Here is a 19,435-nt window from a genome sequence, read left to right as displayed (position 1 = left end):
CCCAGCAGTGCACAGAGCTGCAGAAGGGTCACCCAGCTCCTGCTTTGTGGGACTGAGATAACTGGGCAAACAGAGCCCAGAAGAAACCAGAGCAACACTCTGCTACGAGCTGCTGTCTTCAGACACACACGGCGGCCTTATTCCCAAATCACAGGGCTGATGAAGAGATGCCAAAGGATCTGAAGTTGAACTGGGAAGAGAGAGATTGATTTTACAAACTGCTGAACTGAACTCTGGACTCAGTGAGCCCAAAGATAAGCAAAGTAGGCCTTAAAGCTGTAACACCCTACTGCTCCTCCCAGTCTTCAATTTCTTTTTCTCTTCTGCTCTGCAACAGATTGATATGAATTACTCAATAATCACCACATCCCCTGGGCTTCAGCCTTCAACTGACAGGGAAGACCTTATCTCTGTCCTGGGAGTCAATTCTCCTGGGTTGTCCTTCTTCTAGTTTTTCAATTACATGCTCTGAACTTTAAGAATAGAATACCTGACTCTTAATCCTAATATAAAATCTTCTCTCATTTCATAATAATCAGAGGAAAATGTGGTAACTAATAATCATATTCAATAAGCCTTGGGTTTGTATAAGACTCTGCATTTGATTTTATATATTACTGATTTTTTTTATGCTTCTGTTCTCAGTCTGTTCTGAGAAGTTATAGTTCTCTCTTTTTCTGCTTCTTCTTTGTTTAGTTAAACCTCAGCCACTTCAGCACAAGGTCCCTAAAGCAGCCCCCAAACCACAGTAGTGCCCAAAGAGACATGCAATGATATATACATACACACATACAAATGATATCTACATATATACACACACACGCAAACTAGAGTCATGATTAAATCTCTCATATTTTGGGAGGAGAAGAGGAATATTATTAAACTTAGAGGCACTAAATAATTGGTAATCCATAAATATATACCCTAAACAAACCAGGCTCTATTAGCTGTATACTACTACTCCCTTTGAAAGAACTGCCCCTCAGAACAACAAGAAAATGGCATTCCAGACTCCAACTCTTACTTCAGTTTAAAACAAGTCCTTAGCAGTAGAAAATGAAAGAAATTATTTTAATAGATAATGAGTTTCAAGGTGAGCACCTTACCCCTGGCACTTTTCAATTAAGAGTGCAGGACTTGCATGTCTTGAGAATACTATTACTGACAGTGCTGTTCTAATATATTTTTAGAGGATTGCCCTCAGGGCTCCAGTTTCTTCAATCCACATCGTCCTCTCTTCCTTCTGAGGTTCCTGCTGAGTTTCTGACAACCCATAATATTTCAACCCCTCTCATCTTCTCCACCTTCTTCCCAACTGAAACCGAACAAACATTTTTGAAAGCGATTTTATTGTTTTTCTCCCAGCTGAAGGCCCCACATGTGAAAAGGTTGTTTGAACATGCTCAGCAAAGGTGGTGCTGCTGGGTGGGTATCAGCAGACTGGCCTGAAGAGCTCTGCCAGTGCTGGCTGTGGGGCTGCATGCAGATTGCTCTGTGCAAGCCTCAGGTGTGCTCAGTGGTGGAAAAGCAGTAAAAGCCTGTGTGTGAACAAACACCAGCCCTCCTCCCCCTCCTGTTTTACACCAAAGCCTGGGATTGCTAAAAGGAGATTTGGGGGAACTTTGGTCTTGCTGCTGCTTACAATAACCAGCTTGAAGCCCAGACTGGATTTGGACCAACACAGAGCACAAGGTTGTCAGTCCCCACCTGTTTCACACGTTCAAAATAAAGCCACTGCAATGCTCAGAGGAGAAGAGCTCCTGTTCACCATCCCATATGGATTCCCACTGCTTTTCATTCCTTTACCTTCTCTCACAACAGATAAATACAAACAAACCCAAAGCTTCTCTAATTAAATTCAACACCTTGTCACAAGGATGAGAAGTTCCAGGTTGCAGACATTTCTGTACCCACTGACAGCTGTGCTATGATGATTATTATTAATAACTGCTACAGTTACACTTGAAGTAGCACACGAGCACTGAGACATTATTTATTCCTTGACTCATGTTAGATTTATTGTATTAAGGGTTGTTGTGTAATTAATCTACAGCTCCTGAAAACTCTACCACCTTTCTAATGTGGGGAGAATGTGGCTCCTATGAGCTAGGTGTGAAGGTTATGAAGTGTGCAATGAGAGCCAGTGTTTACACAGCACAGCAACAAGTCCCCACTTCACCACAGGCCTGGCACAATGGGGAGTTTACAAATCCCTGGATCTTTGTAAAAGGACATAAAACTCAGTTTTTATTGCATAAATCAGCTGCCATTGTTGGAAAGATCCAACAAGTGTCCAGACAGATAAATCACTCAGATGAAATTAAGGAAAAATAGCACCTTTCCAGTTTCCATTAACACAGAACAGTGCTGCTTCACCAAAGCCACCCTACCATGGGGGGGAAAAACCATTTCTCCAGATCTGATTGAAAGAAAGATGAAGACAAAAGCTCAAACTTGCTGAAAAGAAAGGGAGGGAAACCTTCAAAGAGGGGATTGTCAGGACTGTGCTCTGATCATCTCTTTTGATATAGATGGACTTAGAGATTTATATCAGGGGGCTACAGGATCTCAGAGTCGATCAAACACCTCAGCTCTTGCCCGGAATCCATCTGGATGGGTTTCTGCAGAGGGATGGTTTACTTTCACACCTTTCCCTCTGCATTTCAACAGTTTGGGTTTGCTGAAAGATCAGCTACGTGAATGTCTGGAGTTTTAGGAAAAGTTCCTTCATTGTCCGGGCCAACACAGGGAAAGAGAACCTCAAGATAAAGACAAAGTTCTGTTTGCTGTGAGGGGGAAATGAAAGGAGGATCCAGTCTCACTGACTTTTAGGATGAGCGAGCATAATTTTCCATTATTCGAGCTCCTCCCTCTCATAATCTAGAGCCTACTTAGTTATACACACTCTAAGGCTCAGTGTGCAACAGATGCAAAAAAGTCCTTTAAGATGACCAAGATCACTAATGCCTTCTCAGGTATCATAAGTTTACAGGTCAGTATCTAGGAAGATAACTATTGTATTTATGTGTGGCTTGTTAGGATGTCCAGAGAAAAATATATACAATTCCATAAGTTCATGTTTGTTTTTGCACACCCCAGTCTTTTACACAGATAATGCAAACTCAAGCAAGTCTACCCCATGAACTATTAGATTATAAATATGGCTTTTGTTTGTGAGACTGTAACTACACAGTGATTTCTACTACATTGGATTATTCAAAATCTTTCAGAGGAAAAGCAGAGTTTCACAAATCGTAATTTCTAATTCTTTTATTTTCTAAAAGGTAACAATTATAAGAAAATCCATTGAGACATTTTTGATACATAAACCAGCTAAAAGCAGTTTCCTCACATGATTAAGATAGCAGCAGCCCCCAGTCACATCCAGAGAGAACCTGGTGACGCAGACAGGAGGGAGACAGCCGAAAATGAGAATCTCTAATAGCTCACTGAATGCACAGGAGCTGCACATCCCTGGTTTTTGCAAATTAGCTGCCTCAGAATTTCAAAGGGAGCTCAAAAGATTCAAATGACAAGTATGCTCCCATCTGGTGAGAAATTGTCTTTCAAAGCAGAGGAGAATCATGCTGTACTGACCAAAGTGCCTTGCCAGTAAGACTTTGAAATAGCAACACACAATTTTCTCCAGCTGAGAAGAAAACTGTTTGGGAAAAGCTTCCAGTCACAGATTTGAAAACCTCTGCAGGCTCATTCAATGCAAAAACCCCAGAATTCATGAATTCATGAAAAAGCAATCCATGTGACCCAAAAAAATTATACCCACCTATTAGCAAAATCCATATGTAATAGAACTGCCAGCTTGCAGAGAGTAACTAATAAACAGCAGGCTTCTCTTGTCTCAAATCCATCCAAATCCAGATCTTTTTCACAGAATAATTTTAAAATAATTTCTCCTAAGAATAAATTGAAGAAACATTTCTCCTTTTTTTGCCTTGGCTCAACAAAAAACAAGTCAATTTTGTTCAAGCATATGGAGACAAACTTTTGTAAATTTTAGGCAAACTTACCAAATAAAAGTGACAGGATATAATATTTTTTTCATTATTTATTGCAAGCTGATCAAAAGGTATATCTGTAATACCTATATTTTATTCCAGATGATATCCAATGTAGATAATTTCCATCAATAAGGTTTTTTAATGTCAGAAACAGTCATTACATGCTGGCTCCTACAATCTGTTGGGAAATTACTCCTAAGCTAATTAACAGGAAAGCTTACAGTGATAACATAATTGAAGCAGTGCATATGAAACAAATGGTCTGATCAACATCCATCCCTGTTCAATAACCTATTAATATTAATACATCATCTATACAAGCACTTAACCTACAACTGGCATCATTCTACAGAATGGAGAACAAGACAAAAATACTGGCAAAATCATCCCAACTATTTTAATGACATGAACAGCAGTGATTACTCTAGGTAAGTCTAAATGATATCATCACCCAGTTATGAGCTTCCTTTTTCTAGACATCCACATTTCCACCACCCCAGTTGCATTAGAAAGAGATTTTGGAAATATATGAGCAGGAGATGCTAACAATTTTTAATTTTAAGGGCAGGAAGAACTGTGGCAAGCACCTCATCAGATCTGCTTGAGCGTATGTGGAACGGTCCCCAGCTTTTCCTATACCGAAAGGAATAAAATGTGGCTGAACTAAAAGCATTCCTCTTAGAAAGCAAATTCTTATTTAAAGACTGTGAGTAGTGATCAACAAATCACTTTCCTCAATAAATTACTGTAGCAGTTAATTAAAATATGTCCCTTATGTTCAGTTTTCTTTGGCATCCTGCACGTAGAGAGCAGACTTTGTTTCATCTTGCGTTACATCCAGGCAAAGTTTGTAAGGTCTGGCAGTAATTTTTCTCTACAAAAATGGATAGAAACTGGAGGCGCCTTTCTGGTACACTGCCTTATGCTTGTACACCTAAAAAAACGCACAAACATTGCTTCTACTCCAGCTTCTGCTAGTGGCTGGTGCCTGGAAGATTTTGTGCTGCAGCTACCACATGTGTCACAACTTGTGCCAACACCTCTTCAATCACAGCCACCACCTGCCCTGGTTAGTGTGCTCCAGTCCAGGAGTCCCAACACATGCTACCATCACTCCTTCATTCTGTGGTGTAGAGAGTTCTTTCTGTAATAAATACAAAAGCCCTCTAATTTTCTTCAGTTTTCCCACCACATTGCATACGCATTTGATGAAATATGCCTTGTTATTGTCTCCTTGCTCCTCTGAACAGACTTCACTCTGTAAACTCCCCAAAAAGATAAAGATTTCAAAAGATCTGTGGGAAGCAGGACAAAATAATCCTTTTGGCATCCAACAGCCCAGCTTCTCCTATGGACTCCTTTTCCCTCCTCCCTGCCCTCAGGTTCCATGAATCCACTCCCACTGCACAAAGGGGCGAAGCTGACTGTGCCATTTCCAGCTGTGTGCGAGGGCAGGAGGAATCAGTACTGAGGAATGCCCCAGCCCACGTGGGGAGCCTTTCCTGAGCAGGGGTGGGCAGGGATGGCTGGCTCATCCCTGTCCTGCTCTCCCAGCTCTTCCCCCTGCCCCAGCTGAGGCAGGGACGGCAGCCCAGTGCCCTGGGCAACTCCAGCCTTTGCTGTCTCTAAAACCTGCCCTGAAGCCACCCTCATGCAGATCCTCTGATGTCAGTGGAGCAGAGTTGTGTGTGTTGGGGTGAATCACATTAGAGCTACTTAGTACAGGGAATTTCTATATTTATAACATTACAGTGGCAACTTAAGTGCTCCAAGGTCCCTGGGCTCACACATCTATCTTTTGGAATTACTTGTCACTGAGGTGTCAAAGCCAGGAGCATCAGGATGACAGTTTGTTAAAATGGGCAAGCTAAAAGATTCTGCTAAGTTAACACTTGAATGACTTATGAACCACTCATTTTAATATTTGATTTAAGTTTTAGGGAGTTGATTGCATGTGCAAGTGCAGGGCCTGGCAATAAACAAAGGAGTCATCCACAGGGCAAAAGCCTTTTGCTTCAAACCAAACTTGCAGAATCATGGCAGGCTGTCTCTTGCTCTGAACCTGTTTCTCCCACAGCTGGTTTGAACACACACTGGTGCTGGCATCTCCTGCACAGGAACAGTGGGAATATGTGACACCTCTGTGATCCAGACATGCTTTTGGTTGGTACCATTGTTTTGTTTGCAGATGTAACATCAGCTACAACAAAAAAGGAGGTTCATCCACTACTCTCAGCCCCCAGGCTTCTTGCCACCATCTCTCTGAGAGCTGTTGCTGAATTGGGGGAACCTCATTTTTGCTGGCAGAGCTGTTTGAAAGAGCCTTTCTTATTTCAATCAGAAGAACTGGCTGGGTTAGCCAAATGGAACAGGTCTGACAAGCCTGTGGGGCTGGGAGAGGGTGGCTGAGATACCTCACACCATGCAGGACCCTCAGCACACACCATGGCTGGATGGATTCACCAATGCTTGGGCCCTTCTTTCCCACCAGACACTGTGCAAGCAGCCACTAAAACACAGCTGTGGCACAAACAGGCAAAGATTAAGGGAAACTATCCACACACACTCCCTGAGATTCCAAGAGTTTATAAAATCTCGGAGGAATGAGGAATACCAAAAGGCATTTTAAGAGGGAGAACCCAGAATGACTCATATTAAGGAAAAATGAGATGCAGCAACAATCTCTGCCCTGTCATTTATGTCCTTGCAGTCAGGCTTGGTCCAGCTCAGCCTTTAGTTGGGTGATGATTAGCAATTACTTGTGGGTTCCCATGGAGAGGTCATCCTTTTTCCATTTCTTCCCAAACGGGCTTTGCTCTTCTTTCCTCTCATCACGACCTCAGTCTCTCTCAGGCTGCTGGTTGAGTGCTCCTGACCTGCCCTGTACTTCCCAGGCTTCTCCCCCCAGCCACCAAAAGCTGTTCATTGTGGAAGAACAATCTCCTCCCTTCTGAGACCCCAGTGAGCCAAGCGTGCAGAAGCTGAAGGGGGAAAACGGGCAAATATTTTCTCTGCAGTCTGCTCACCTCCTTTTCCAAGGGATGTAACTCAGTGCAGTTACAGTGCAGGGAAGTCAAAAAGTCACTACCCATCACACGTACAAGAGATACAACCCACACCAAGTTCTTAATATTCCCAGTGAGCAATCCTAGGCACTTGTGCATTGGTTTATGGCAGCATGGACAGGAACTAAAATGTATTCAGGAAGCTCCTATTAGAAACACAGTATTTTAATCTAAAGGCCTCAGGCTCTGTTATGAATTTTTAAATATATTAATAAATAAGATGATCTTTGCCATTTAGAGAGAACCAGAGGAAACAGGGATCAGAATAGTGTGTAGATAACAACACAACTAAAGACAGGACAAGTGAAATTACAGTACAAAAAAGCTGGGACAAGGAAGCTTACAGAGATACAGAGAGAATGCCATTGTCTTCGACTTCCAGGTCTCAAAAATTCCTGAGAATATAAACCCCAAGAATTAAAAAAAGCATCATAAATTTCTTGATATATTTACCTCTGCTTATTCCTGCCTTTCATAATTTAAAACATACTGCATATGAAAATCTGTCATCCTAAATTTCATTTTATGGTACAACATAATGAATCAACATTAAGTATTTCAAAACAAAAAAGGAAGAAATCATAGAAATGAGAAAGCTATAGTTAGGTCAGTTAACATTCCAAATGATTGGTCTGAAGAATTCTTTGAAAGCAGCCAGCTCCTGACAGTTGTTTTTTTTAACACAACAGGATTTCTCTAATAAAAAACTACTCTGTTTATTATTTTTTGACTGCTTGACTTCAAGTAAAGATAATTTTAAGCAGATTATAATGTAATTAGATCTAACAACTTTTGGAAAGCATGGATAAAGACCTACACCACTGAACCCTGAGGGAGAGAGATTTGCCTTAGAGCAATGAATTAATATGCTTCAGTAAGTCCATTCTTGCATGTGAGGAAGTAGCTGACAATTCCTGCAATCAGACCCTGCATGACCCTTAGCAAATAGAATGCAGGTAAAAGATTTGCCATTGCAGTGTAGATTTCTAACCAACATTTTTCACTGTCATGATGCAAATTCAGTGTCAAGCCAAATATTCCAGGATGGATTCAGTTATGGGACTCTTATTTGATCATTGGCTGTGGCTGCAGGTCCTTCACTTGAGCAGCACATCAGGGTGTCTGAGACCCAGCAGTGCCTTCATGCACAAACAAAATTCTGTAGGCAATCTGGCCAACAGCACAGCCCCATTTTCTGTTGGCTGTACATTCCTGGCTGGGATCTTCCTGGAACTGGTAAAGCCTGGGGCAGACTATTTTTTTGTTTCCCTAAAACATATTTCACCCCAAACACGCCATGTATAGCATAAGATGGCAACATCATTGAAGATATTGTTTTGCTCAGAAGAATTTGTGACTCATCGGGAAGAAAGGTGAGTTCTGCTGAATAGATAATGCCAATTTTGACAGGAAATCTATGTTTTCTCCAAGAAGCAGAGTATCAAATTAGCAAAGACAGCACAGTTCCAGAAAACTGCAGCTCAGCAGTTAACTTATGCAAGTGGTGAATTTGGCATAAGTGACCTGAAAATTCCACCTCCTGAGAAACCCTCACATCTGTAATAAAAGCAGAGTGATTGGCATGCCTGCCTCTCCCTGACTGCACACCACTGGTGCTGGGGCAGATCCACCTGGATGTGCTGGACCTGCTCTGGATGTGGAGTCAAAGGGGGTGGCACATCAAAAGAAGCTGTTGCAAATGCCCATGCACCTCTTGACCTCTATTTTTAAATGTCAGCAACCAGCAAGGATGGTAGTGCTGTGGTTTGCATCCACCTTCACAATACAGCTGAAACCCACAAATGATGGGGAATTTCAGCAGATCCTTCTGTCTGTGTGACCACTGCAGAGCAAGGATGCTGGCAGCTCAGTGCTGGTATCCAGCCAGCAGGTACATTTCCTCAGACCCCACAGATGATTTCAGGAGTTCTGCAGCTACAAAAGTGACAGCCTTTCCCTTCCAGCCTGCAGTCTCTGAACAGACTAACCCACCTTTTTTAAGTATTAATGAAGTGCTCTGCTCACCTAACGAAAGCAAGTTTAATCTGCTGACTGAACTGGGGCCTTGGCAAGCCAATTAGTGCAAGATTTTGCAACTCCTACCAATGCTATTTAGTGCTGTTCTGGAAAGTGCTCACTGACTGAGAGCTTTCTGGTGAGCTGGCAGAAACCAAATTGCCAAAAATAATTTTCCCCCAAGGGCACAATCCACTTTGTTACATTTTCTATTTTGAAAACAAGTGTTTCAGAACTGCCACTGATTCTTAATCTGTTATTAAAGACCCAACCTCAGATTTCAGCTTGACATTTCTTGTTTAGAAATCATTTGCCTTAAAATGCACAAAAGTGTATTATTTAAGTGAATAACAATGTAACACAACACAAGTATATACATATACAGTACACATTAATCTCAAGATATTTTAAAACTCTGAAGCAGAAAGATACAAGGGACAATGATAAGAATTGCAGGGTTTTTAGGAGTCCAAAAATAAGAGAAATAAGAAAAGAAATAAAGTAATCAAGTTTTAGGACAGCTCACAGAAAATATGATTGATTTCATGCAGTAGAAGTTGTCCCTGCTTTCAGCCATTAACATGAATAAACAAGCACAGACCAGGGAAACAAACCCAAGGGACTTTCAAGGGGACTGTGGGCATCCTTAGGGAGCCATGTCCCATCACAGCGCCTCCCCACCTCTAAATCCTGCTGGCATGCCATGCTCCAATGCCCTGAGGCTTTCATGCCAGTTAAGTCAGAGATTTGTGTGCTGCTCCTCTGTGCATTTCATCCTCAGCTCTCCATTTCCCAAAGGAAGGTCTCACGGCTGCTCCAGCTGGGATTGACCTGGGCTGTGATTCAGCCTGTGGTGGTGGCATCTCTGAGGAAGACTTTCCACACAGTGGTTCTCTCCTGCTACAATATTCCCAAGTTCCAATTTTCCTCATGCCCTGGCTGCTCAAGAGCAGCGAGTTGTGATGTTTGGAGGCTGAGGAAGGAAATGATCAGTCGATCCAGCAGGCTCCAGTCTCCCATCTGGGATGCTGGAGCACTTCAGAGCATTTAGGAGACTGGAAAGGTTGCTCAGTTTGTGCCCAAGCAAACCTGAATGTGGCACCGATCAGTAATTTACAGTCACCCAGGCCCAGCCCTACCCTACTGGTACTGTGAAGGTGTTTCTGTTTCTCAAACACTTCTCCAAGTACTTGTGACCCACACTATGGTATAATTATGACTGGAAGGCAATTAAGACACCAGCTAACCCCAGGAGCCTTGAAAGCTTAATGATTAAATACATAGTATGTTCTTGCTTTCTTGTACTTCATGTGTTTTGTGCAGCTGAGCTGCACAAAGGACAAAACCCTAACAAACTTTGGCTCATGTTTTCCAGCTAACAAACACCTGCCTGAACTTCAGGGTACATAGCCTAGAACAAAGCAATCATTATGTTGTATTTATTTATGGAAGGTTTTCCTAGGTGCCAGAGAATGCCCTCTCCTTCCTCCGAGTTCTTCACTGTGTAACTCTTTGAATAATCTTTTATGCACTGAGGGTATTGAAATATTAAGCTCTGACAAAAAGAATGTTTCACAGATAAAAATCAAATTAGAACCACCTCTTTTTAATGAGCAAGTCTATGGCTGGTTCTCAGAGTTTTGCATAGAGAAAGAATTGAGTTCTTGGGTGAGGTGAGAAGCAACCAGAAGTGTCAGCAAAAAGAACACAGTTTCTCCTTGCTGCCACTTCAGTCTAATTCTGTGCTAGAGAATCATCTATTTCTCAGTATTATCAGTTAGCAAGAGAAACCAAGTAGATTGTCAGTTAATGATATGGGATTGCTAACATTACCTTTCTATGCCAGTGTGGGAAAGGTCTCCCAATTCCAAAATGCTTATATACCCAAGCACATGGAAATGTTTAAGAATAATGAAACCTTAGAGATTTCCTGGGTTTAGAACATCATCTACAAGTGAGACATTGTATCATCTTCAATAAAAAAAAAAGAAGAAGCAATCCCAGCAATGCCCTATTTACCAATCAGATGATAGATTATCCTTTTCACTCATCCTCTCCTGCAGATTTCCTTTACATCATACTCAGTTTTACATGCGTTTAAATAAAAGTCTACTCCCTTTGAATGTTATTGGTGCACCTTTTTGCCAAAATATCAGCATCCCCTCTGAGTGTACTGCATGCCTATGGACAAAATACAGAGGCAGCATAACAAACTGAAATAACTCAATTACAAATCACATGGCAGCTAATACTGAGCAGTCTACCCTTTGCTCTACTTTTCATTAACAATTTGTACTCTGCCATTTTAGACAAAAAAACAGAGTTGGAGTAGAACAAAACAAATAAAAAAAAAAAAAAAACAAAAAAAAAAAAACCACCAAAACATCCCAGAAAACCTCTTTAAAAGCTGGTGCCTAATATAAACTCCATAACCTGGAACTACTTGACCAGATCATCCTGCCAGGATGTCCTGCCCTGTGTGGAAACCGTGAGAAGGGACTGGCTGTTGATGCCCACATCAAAGCACAGAGCAGAGTGAAGCTGCTCTGAGGTACAGCAGGAAGCTTTTCTGAAGAGCAGAAGAGAGCTGAGATGGAAGCACGGAGTGGGAGTCTGCAGTCACCCAGCCTGCCTGCCAGGCACTCAAAGCCTGTCAATAAACCAGTGCCCTGCCTGACTCATCCCTCCCCGTTCTCCATCCCCGCTGCCTGCTTTGCAGACACTTTGTATTCCTGAATTGCCTCGCTGCTTGAGCCGCTCAGGCACAGAGTTAACAAAACTCAAACACGAGTTCATGCAGCTCTGCCTCTGTGAAGGGAAGGAAGGAGGAAGCAGAATGCAGAACACACAGATAATGCTGTTGCCTTACCGTGGGCCTTTCTCAAAGCTATTGATTTTCTGTCACAGCTTTTTACTGAAATCACAGCATGGCCTTCTGCCTGACTGAGATGCATTTTTGTGTACACATGCTCCCTGGTGTCTCTATATTATCACATTATCCTCACTTGCCAATTCTCAGCATCCCTGTCACCACTAGAAGCTGACACACAGGTTTCCTTTATAAAAACATAAAGCTGCAATAAATTCCAGTCTAGCTTAAACTAAACCCGTTGCTGCTGATTCTTATTCATAGTACCTTATTCCCAGCATCAAAATCTCCCCTCTGCTTGTTTGTCTCTCTTTGAGGGAAAATGCTGTTTACTGAGAAGCTGTGCTAAAGCTCTAATTAACACATGCTGCACTGAGCAAAAAGCACACCAGCAAACAGGCCTGTTTTAAGCCTATTTTTAAATCGTATTGTGTTCAAGACATGCTCCCTCTATTGTGTAGGCCCACACAGTAACTTAGGGCTCACTGCCTGCTTGCCACTGGCTGTTTCCCAAGTTTTCCCTCTCTTCTGTCTTGTTCTTTGCCCATGGAGAGAGCAAAAGAGCTATTTCCACAATCAAGAGAGGCTTCTTGCTGAGTCAAAAGAATTGAGCCCTAGTTAGAGGAAAATACTCTCAGATACAGGTATTGCAAGCCACATCATGATTACAGTCAGAATAGATGGCCTGCAAATTGCCTGGCATTTGTAATTAACAGTGCTCTCTAATGAAGACCACTCTGTGTGCCATTACCACCTAATAATGCTTCATAGCTGCATGAACAAAGCTTTATTTCACTGAGAAAATGAGGATCAAATATTCATAGAAGTAATCTACCCTAGAGTGTAAGATTCTAGAGTCAGGGATGAAATTGTGGGTTATTTAAATATCAATCAAAAATGAATTTGTTCTTAAACACTAGTTTACCACTGAGATACAAGCCAAGCTAATGGGAGCTGCATCATGGAATTTTTTTTTGGAATCTGGTGAGATGCATCTGCAGGTCCTGTGGGAACTGCCAGAGGATGTGGCTAAGTTACAGTCATCATATTTAAGTCATGGCAGTTCAGTGAAGTTCTCTCTGACTGGAAAAGAGGAAATATAACCCCTATTTCTAAAAAGGAAAAAAAGGAAAACCTGGAGAACTACAGGTTGGTCAGTCTCACCTTGGGGCCAACAAGATCATGCTAAGGCACATAGGGACATAACTGGTGACAGCCACCATGGCTTCACCAAGGGCAAGTGGTACCTGACAAATTTCACGGCAGACTGTCACAGCTGTAGTGTTAGTGGATAAGGGAAAAGCAATTAATGACATCTACTTGGGCTTGTGCAAAGCATTTGACACTGTCTCGTTTGATGTTCTTGTGTCTACACCAGAGAGACATTGCTTAGCAAAAAGGATTAAACCCAGAAGATTTGGCGAGCAGGGAGTACTTTCACTCAAAGTGACCTTGCAGCTGGGAATGCTAAGAACAGCAGTGTGGGAAAAACTAGTAATTGCTAGGATGAGCTAAGCCTGAGAGATCCTGTGTCCCCACGTGCCTGTGTCCCCTCATCCTCCTGGTGGCATTGGCGAGGCAATTAAATAAATTTGTTGTTTGTACTGCAGCCGGGCCTTGGTGCTTGGCCTGGTTGCCTCTATGTGTCAATTCACACATTGGATTTGATGTGTGGATGAGGTGCTGCACGGCCACACTCAAAGAGCTGTGGTCAATGACTCAAGTTCCAAGAGGAGAGCAATTCCTCAGGGATTGGCGCTGGGTCCAGCACTGATATCTTCGCTGGTGACACTGACAGTGGGATCAGAGCACCCTCAGCAGGCTTGCTGATGACCAAAGCTGTGTGGTGTGGTGTGATGGACACACTGGAGGGGAGAGATGCCGTCCAGAGGGACCTGGATAGGCTTCAGGACTGGGTGTGTGTGAAACTCATGAAGGCTGCTTAGTCCTGAGGACAGGAAAGTTCTTCAGCAAGTTCCTCCTCTCCCTAAGTCAGCTTGGACTCGATCTGAAGCTCAGCTGATTCTGTGATCAATGGCAGAAAGGACAAGAGGCCCACCTGCAGCATCTACTACAGGTTTTATCCCAGAGTTTATAAGTCACTTTGCAGAAAGTGTAAAGCACTTTTAGATTCTGCTGGTGCCAGAGAATCACCATTAATGCCAGTTTTTAATAGATCCAGGGTTAATAGAATTGAGAAAATTCCAGTGTAAGGATGTTAGATATTTGCTAGTTTCCAATTCAAATATTATTCTGATGAGGTCAGGGCCTAATTGTATGAGGACCTACAGAATAATGATAAAAACATGCCCCCATTTCTTCAGAAAGAATGATAGCAGCAATTAGCATTTGCAATACACTCAGTGTCAAAGTATCCCTGGGCACTCTCCAAAGCCCATCTCTGCCCCAAGGTGGTTATTCAGCAATCCTGGAGGTCAGCAGCACCACTAAGGCATTCTGCACCTGCCCTTCCTCTTCCTCCTTCCCAGGCAGTGCTGGTAGAGCCAGGCAGATCACACAGAGTGCTCAGGGTGGGATATTGCAGCATTCATGGGGCAAGCAAATCCAACCAGCTCTGAAAGCTCCTGGCTGCTACCTTGTCACCCTGATCTTTTAAAAGTTTTAAAGTTCTTTTAAAAGTTTTCTATGCCTTATGATGTTTACATATTTCTACTGGAGTTTCTCACACACTGTTCATGTAAATAATGATTGTTTTGCATCCTTCTTGGTGGGAGGAGAGAAATTATGGACTGTTGGTTTGACCACTGTGGTTGGAGAGGTGGCAATTTCACCCTCCAATCCACTGTCACTTTTAGAATTCTATATATTGTGAGGTCAGAAATAAAACTTCTTTCCCTTCTTCTGCATCTTGAGTGAATGCTGAGTTATTTCGTGTCGTACTGTGACATCACCTGGCTTTCTCCAAGCCCCCTGCAGGACTGACTTCCTGCTCCCTGTCCCTTTGGCAGTACCCAAATAACCCCACTGGAGCAACTCCAGTCAGCCAGGGCTGCAGAATGCCCTAGAAATAATCAGCTTTGCACAGCTCATTGTGAGAAAAGATGAAATATGACAGATGGAGGAGAGAAAACCTGGCTTATCCATACTGATTTTGGTGGTTTGCTGACAATTCATGCCAATCCAAATCTTAGCCAAAACAGTTTTAAATAGTAGTGCAAAGTTAAAAGGAAAATGCAGTGTCTGGCCATACCAAGGGATTAGTTTTGTCAGGACAAAACCTCCTATAGCTGACTTAATAACTTGGCAAAAGCACTGTAAATAAAGGCAACACTGAACCTGCCAATTCCCAGCTTGTCGAGCTCCTCCACAACCATCAAACCACAAAAGTAATTACAGACAGCTAAAATGCAAAGAGCAGGAGGCCATTTCCTAAAAGGCACAGTTGCTGTGCCCCTAGAGGCTGGGTTTAATTCTACACCCTGAATTCATTTTCATTCATTTCCATCTGAAATTTGCTTGGCTTTCCCAAAATGTAAGTTTGAGATGCTTCCAATTTATCTGAGACTTCATCATGAAGGAACTTGCAGTACACACTTCAGTGACATGTTTAATTCCCATGACATTTGGCAGTAGTCGGCTTTCTATGAGGCAGGCTTCTAAACAGCCCAAAATAAAGATCTTGTTTTCAGCATCTTCATTTAGAGTTTTCAGTATCAGTGAGTATTGCTTTGTTACAAAAAATGTTATTTGCAGGGACATGTTGATAATCCTACATATCTGTTGGCTGCAGGGCCTGAAGATGCTCCTATGAACATCCAATCTTGTTTGCTGTATAAAATAATATGAATTTCACCACAAGTACTTGCATTCCTCAGAACATTTCTTGGTTTTTTTGAATAGAAGCACACACATTCAGCATGGAAACAAACTTGAGTCCAGCCACACAAATGTAAGAACAACAGAGGGAAACAAATGAAATGTTAGAGCCCTTTCACATTGCCCATGCAGTGCAAGAAGTGTTGAGCTCGAGGGAATGCTCTTGCTCTCAGAAGAGAACAAGAAGAGTTGATAATAACCTAAAAAATATCAAAAAATTGTCCCTGTGCTTCTCCACACCCTGAAAGGTGCTCACTGATAGGTATTCACACCATTTAACTTCAGACATTCTCAGTTTGATACCTCCATGTACAGTTACTGAAAGGAGAGGCAGGTTCCTAAAATGGATTCTCTGTATCACCCTCCAGAGGTCTCATTTTCCTTCAGGGTACCAGGCTCTTAAGAACTATTCTAAGAGCACCCTTTATTGTTTCATTTTCTGACTCTTGGGCAGAATATGTATTGTTCTTTCACAGTAGATAATTTATTCAGAGGCATTTTCCAAGTCAGAGGAGCTACTCCCAGCCCCAGCTGAGCTTCTTGGCAAATTTGCCCTGTGCAGAACAGCAAACACAGAGAGGACAAAGCAGAGGAGGGTTCAGCTGCACAAGTAAAGCACACTCTGGGGCTACACAAACTCCTCAGCCTCCCTAGAACAAAAGGAGTTTGAATTCAGGGGGAGGGAGACTTTTATAAATCTGGAAACAGATGTTTCCTCTGTGTACTGTACTTTCATCTACATTTTTCCCAAGGCCACAGAGGAGCTGAGACTGATGCTGATTTGGAGAAGTCCAGACCATTTCTGCCACTTGTTAACAGGAGCAGCGCTGAATTGGGAGCAGCCACAGCCATGCTGCTTCCACCTGCAGCCAGGAATGCCCACAGGACACACCAGCTGCAGATCCTCATGGACTGTCTGCAGAAATAACCAGGCTGCTCCCAGCAACCCCTGGGAATGCCACAGCCACAGCTCCAGACCTTCACACCTAACCTGCTTTGGGGCCAGACAACACCACAGATCACAACCAAGCTCAGCAAAGCCTTGATCCTTTGCCATTCCCTGCTTCAGTACACGAAGTAACCAAAGTTTCTACAAGACCCGTTCTTTCCAGACATTCTCAAGACACAAACAGAAATCAAAAATTTCCTGTTGCTGTTTAAGTCCTCCTGGTTAAATCCTGCTAGAGAATATCTGTACATTTCACTAAAAAGCCCCACTAAAGCAGAGTAGATTTATGTCAAATGAGCATATGACACTGTTTCTTCCCTTTATGCATCCTTACCACAGACACACCAAGGACCTGTTTGAAAAGCTTGTGCTTTGCAGAACAGTTATAAAGAGCATTACTAAAAAAAAAAGCAGTTTTCATTATTCACAAAAGCTCATATAAGTTATCAGGCCAATATTTCAGTCATTTAGTGTTATTTTCTGCCAGGAATATACAAATTAGTGTGACCTTTTACAACATCTACCCTTAAGATGCCTCCAAGCTATGATGGGATTGCAAAATCTGAAATCTGCTGAGGCATATGAAACATTTCCTATTAGAATGACCTGAAAAAACACAGGGTGTGCCTATGTATTCCCTAGAAATTCTCATTCAGTGGGTTTCAGGGTGTTTTTCCTGCTCTGCTGATTTGCAGACCCTTAGGATATCCCATTGGATCCCCCAATGTCAGCATAATAATAATAATAATATTCTTGCCTTTCTTAATTACTTTTCTCAGATCTCTTAGCAGTAGCTAATAGACCAACAGGGATCCGCAGAGAATAATCTGAAAATGATGAGTTAATAACTTCATAAGGACAGGCCCTTGAGTGATTGTCCTTCAAAGAAGGACACATTTTAATAACAGTGTATATATTATATAGAAGTTTCCTGTTCTTCTGTCTTGTGTAACAGAAATAACAACTGCAACCTCTGTTATCCTTTGACACTACATTTGTTTAAACTGTCACAAAACCTGCCCAGAGCCCCCTGGGGCAATCAGGGTCAGCAGAACAGTGAATGCCAGCTTCAGGAATTACACCCAGCTACAGTATGCAAAACAGACTTGAAGGTACTGCTTATTTTCATGTGGCTCCCTCCATGAGGAGGGTTACAATATGCTCCATGCAGAGCCAATTATTCACAGTTCAAGCAAGCAGGCATGGCGCTGAGGGAAACCTCATTTCAAAAGGAAAGTAATACAGATTTTAGTACTGGAAGTTTTAATGGTAATGCACACTAGAGAGAACTAGCACTTAGAAAAATGCACTAATGATACTGTCTCTTCAATAGAGACATCACAGCAATGATTTCTATCCTGGACTCTGAAGGTGAAATTTCCTGCTCAGGAGCTGGTGCATAAGTTTTTATGAGGCTCTCATTAACCTTAGCTTGAAAATTTCAGTGGCACACACAGTTTTGCTAGACACTGTGTAGAGGTAAATTTGAGGAACATGAATTCTATTAGAAAACAACAAACTTTGAAGCCAGCAATTGCACTCAGGAGTTTTTTTTTTTTTATCTGAACTCTCCTTAGATGACTCACAACTACTCTCAAGGCCCAAGGAACACTCACCTGGAATGCCACGTGAAGGATGCTGCAGACATACAGCTCTGGTTTGCAATATCAAGCCAAGGCAATAAATTTGGTCAACAGGCAAAATCCAGGGTGGCATTCTCTACAGCACTGGGACACTGACCTGTGAGAAAAGAGAGGGAGGGAAAAATTCAAAATCACTTAAGATTGTCAGAGAAACAGATTCTCAGATGTTAATCCTCAGCACCAGATGCCCAAGTCACAAGGCAACAGCCTGTTTGTAACTTTTCAACCTCAGCAAGCAGGAAAACAGTATCAGTCCTTTTAAGTCTTAGTCCTGCTTGTGAAAGATGAAATCTTTAAAAAAACTGGTCATTGTTGACCAAGCAAATACACATGTAATGTTGGCTATAAGCTGCATCTGAAATGTGTGTTTAAGTTTTACACAGAACAAATCCAAATGCCATCCATGCTCCAAAGGGTGTTGGAGAAGGTATTTAAAGATTTCTGTGAACAATTTGCAAAGGGAAAACATCCAAACCTGTTTCAAAATTTCTTTGCCTGAGGCAGCAGCTCTATCTCCACATTAAGTTTTCATACACAGAGCTAGAGAGCAGATGGCTACTGCAAGCAGACAGTTTTCAACAGGGGTGTTTCAGTCTCAGTCATGGGTTTATCTCAGAAGCCTGTGCCTTGTTAACAGAAACAACTTGAAGCCCAAAGATCAGGATTACTTAATCATTCACATAAAAATATGAAGAATAAATGTAGACACTATAGGAGTTCATTAAATGATGCTGTTAATTGGCAAGTCATCTGTCAACCTGACACCAGGCTTCCAATGGCTTCTCTGGCTATTAAGACACCTAAAAAAGACCCATTTTCAGAGTCCTTCTGTGAAAACCTGAGCCGCATTTGCTCTAGGATGCACATCACATCATGTCAGCTAAAATTAACATTTTTGTCTTTCAACTCTTTCAATTGTCTAAATTCTGACCTCCCAAGCATCATTTCTCTTTGCAGGTTTAACTTGATATGATGTAGATGGAAATAGCACAGAATGTTTCCAGGTGCCTGGCTCTGAAGGAACAGAAAAGATGTAA

The 19,435-nt window shown here is 42.1% G+C and overlaps 1 long non-coding RNA gene across 3 annotated transcripts in view; it reads right to left on the bottom strand.

Moving 5' to 3' along the window:
- LOC137477870 (uncharacterized) overlaps window positions 1-18,500 on the bottom strand; it is a 68,034-nt gene extending 49,534 nt beyond the window's left edge. Inside the window, exons 1-2 of one of the 3 annotated variants that reach the window (XR_011001236.1) lie at window positions 18,372-18,494; window positions 17,526-17,582 (exon numbers count right to left, since the gene is read on the bottom strand). This is a non-coding gene — a long non-coding RNA (uncharacterized lncRNA). Of the gene's footprint in view, window positions 1-11,543; window positions 11,676-17,525; window positions 17,583-18,371 lie in introns of those variants that run through there. The other 2 variants (XR_011001240.1, XR_011001237.1) reach the window with 2 other exon arrangements.
- Between the last annotated feature and the right edge of the window lie 935 nt (window positions 18,501-19,435).

This window comes from Anomalospiza imberbis, chromosome 8 (genome assembly GCF_031753505.1).
Source record: "Anomalospiza imberbis isolate Cuckoo-Finch-1a 21T00152 chromosome 8, ASM3175350v1, whole genome shotgun sequence".
NCBI classification, from domain to species: Eukaryota; Metazoa; Chordata; class Aves; order Passeriformes; family Viduidae; genus Anomalospiza; species Anomalospiza imberbis.
This window is presented reverse-complemented; position numbering and strand designations above follow the sequence as displayed.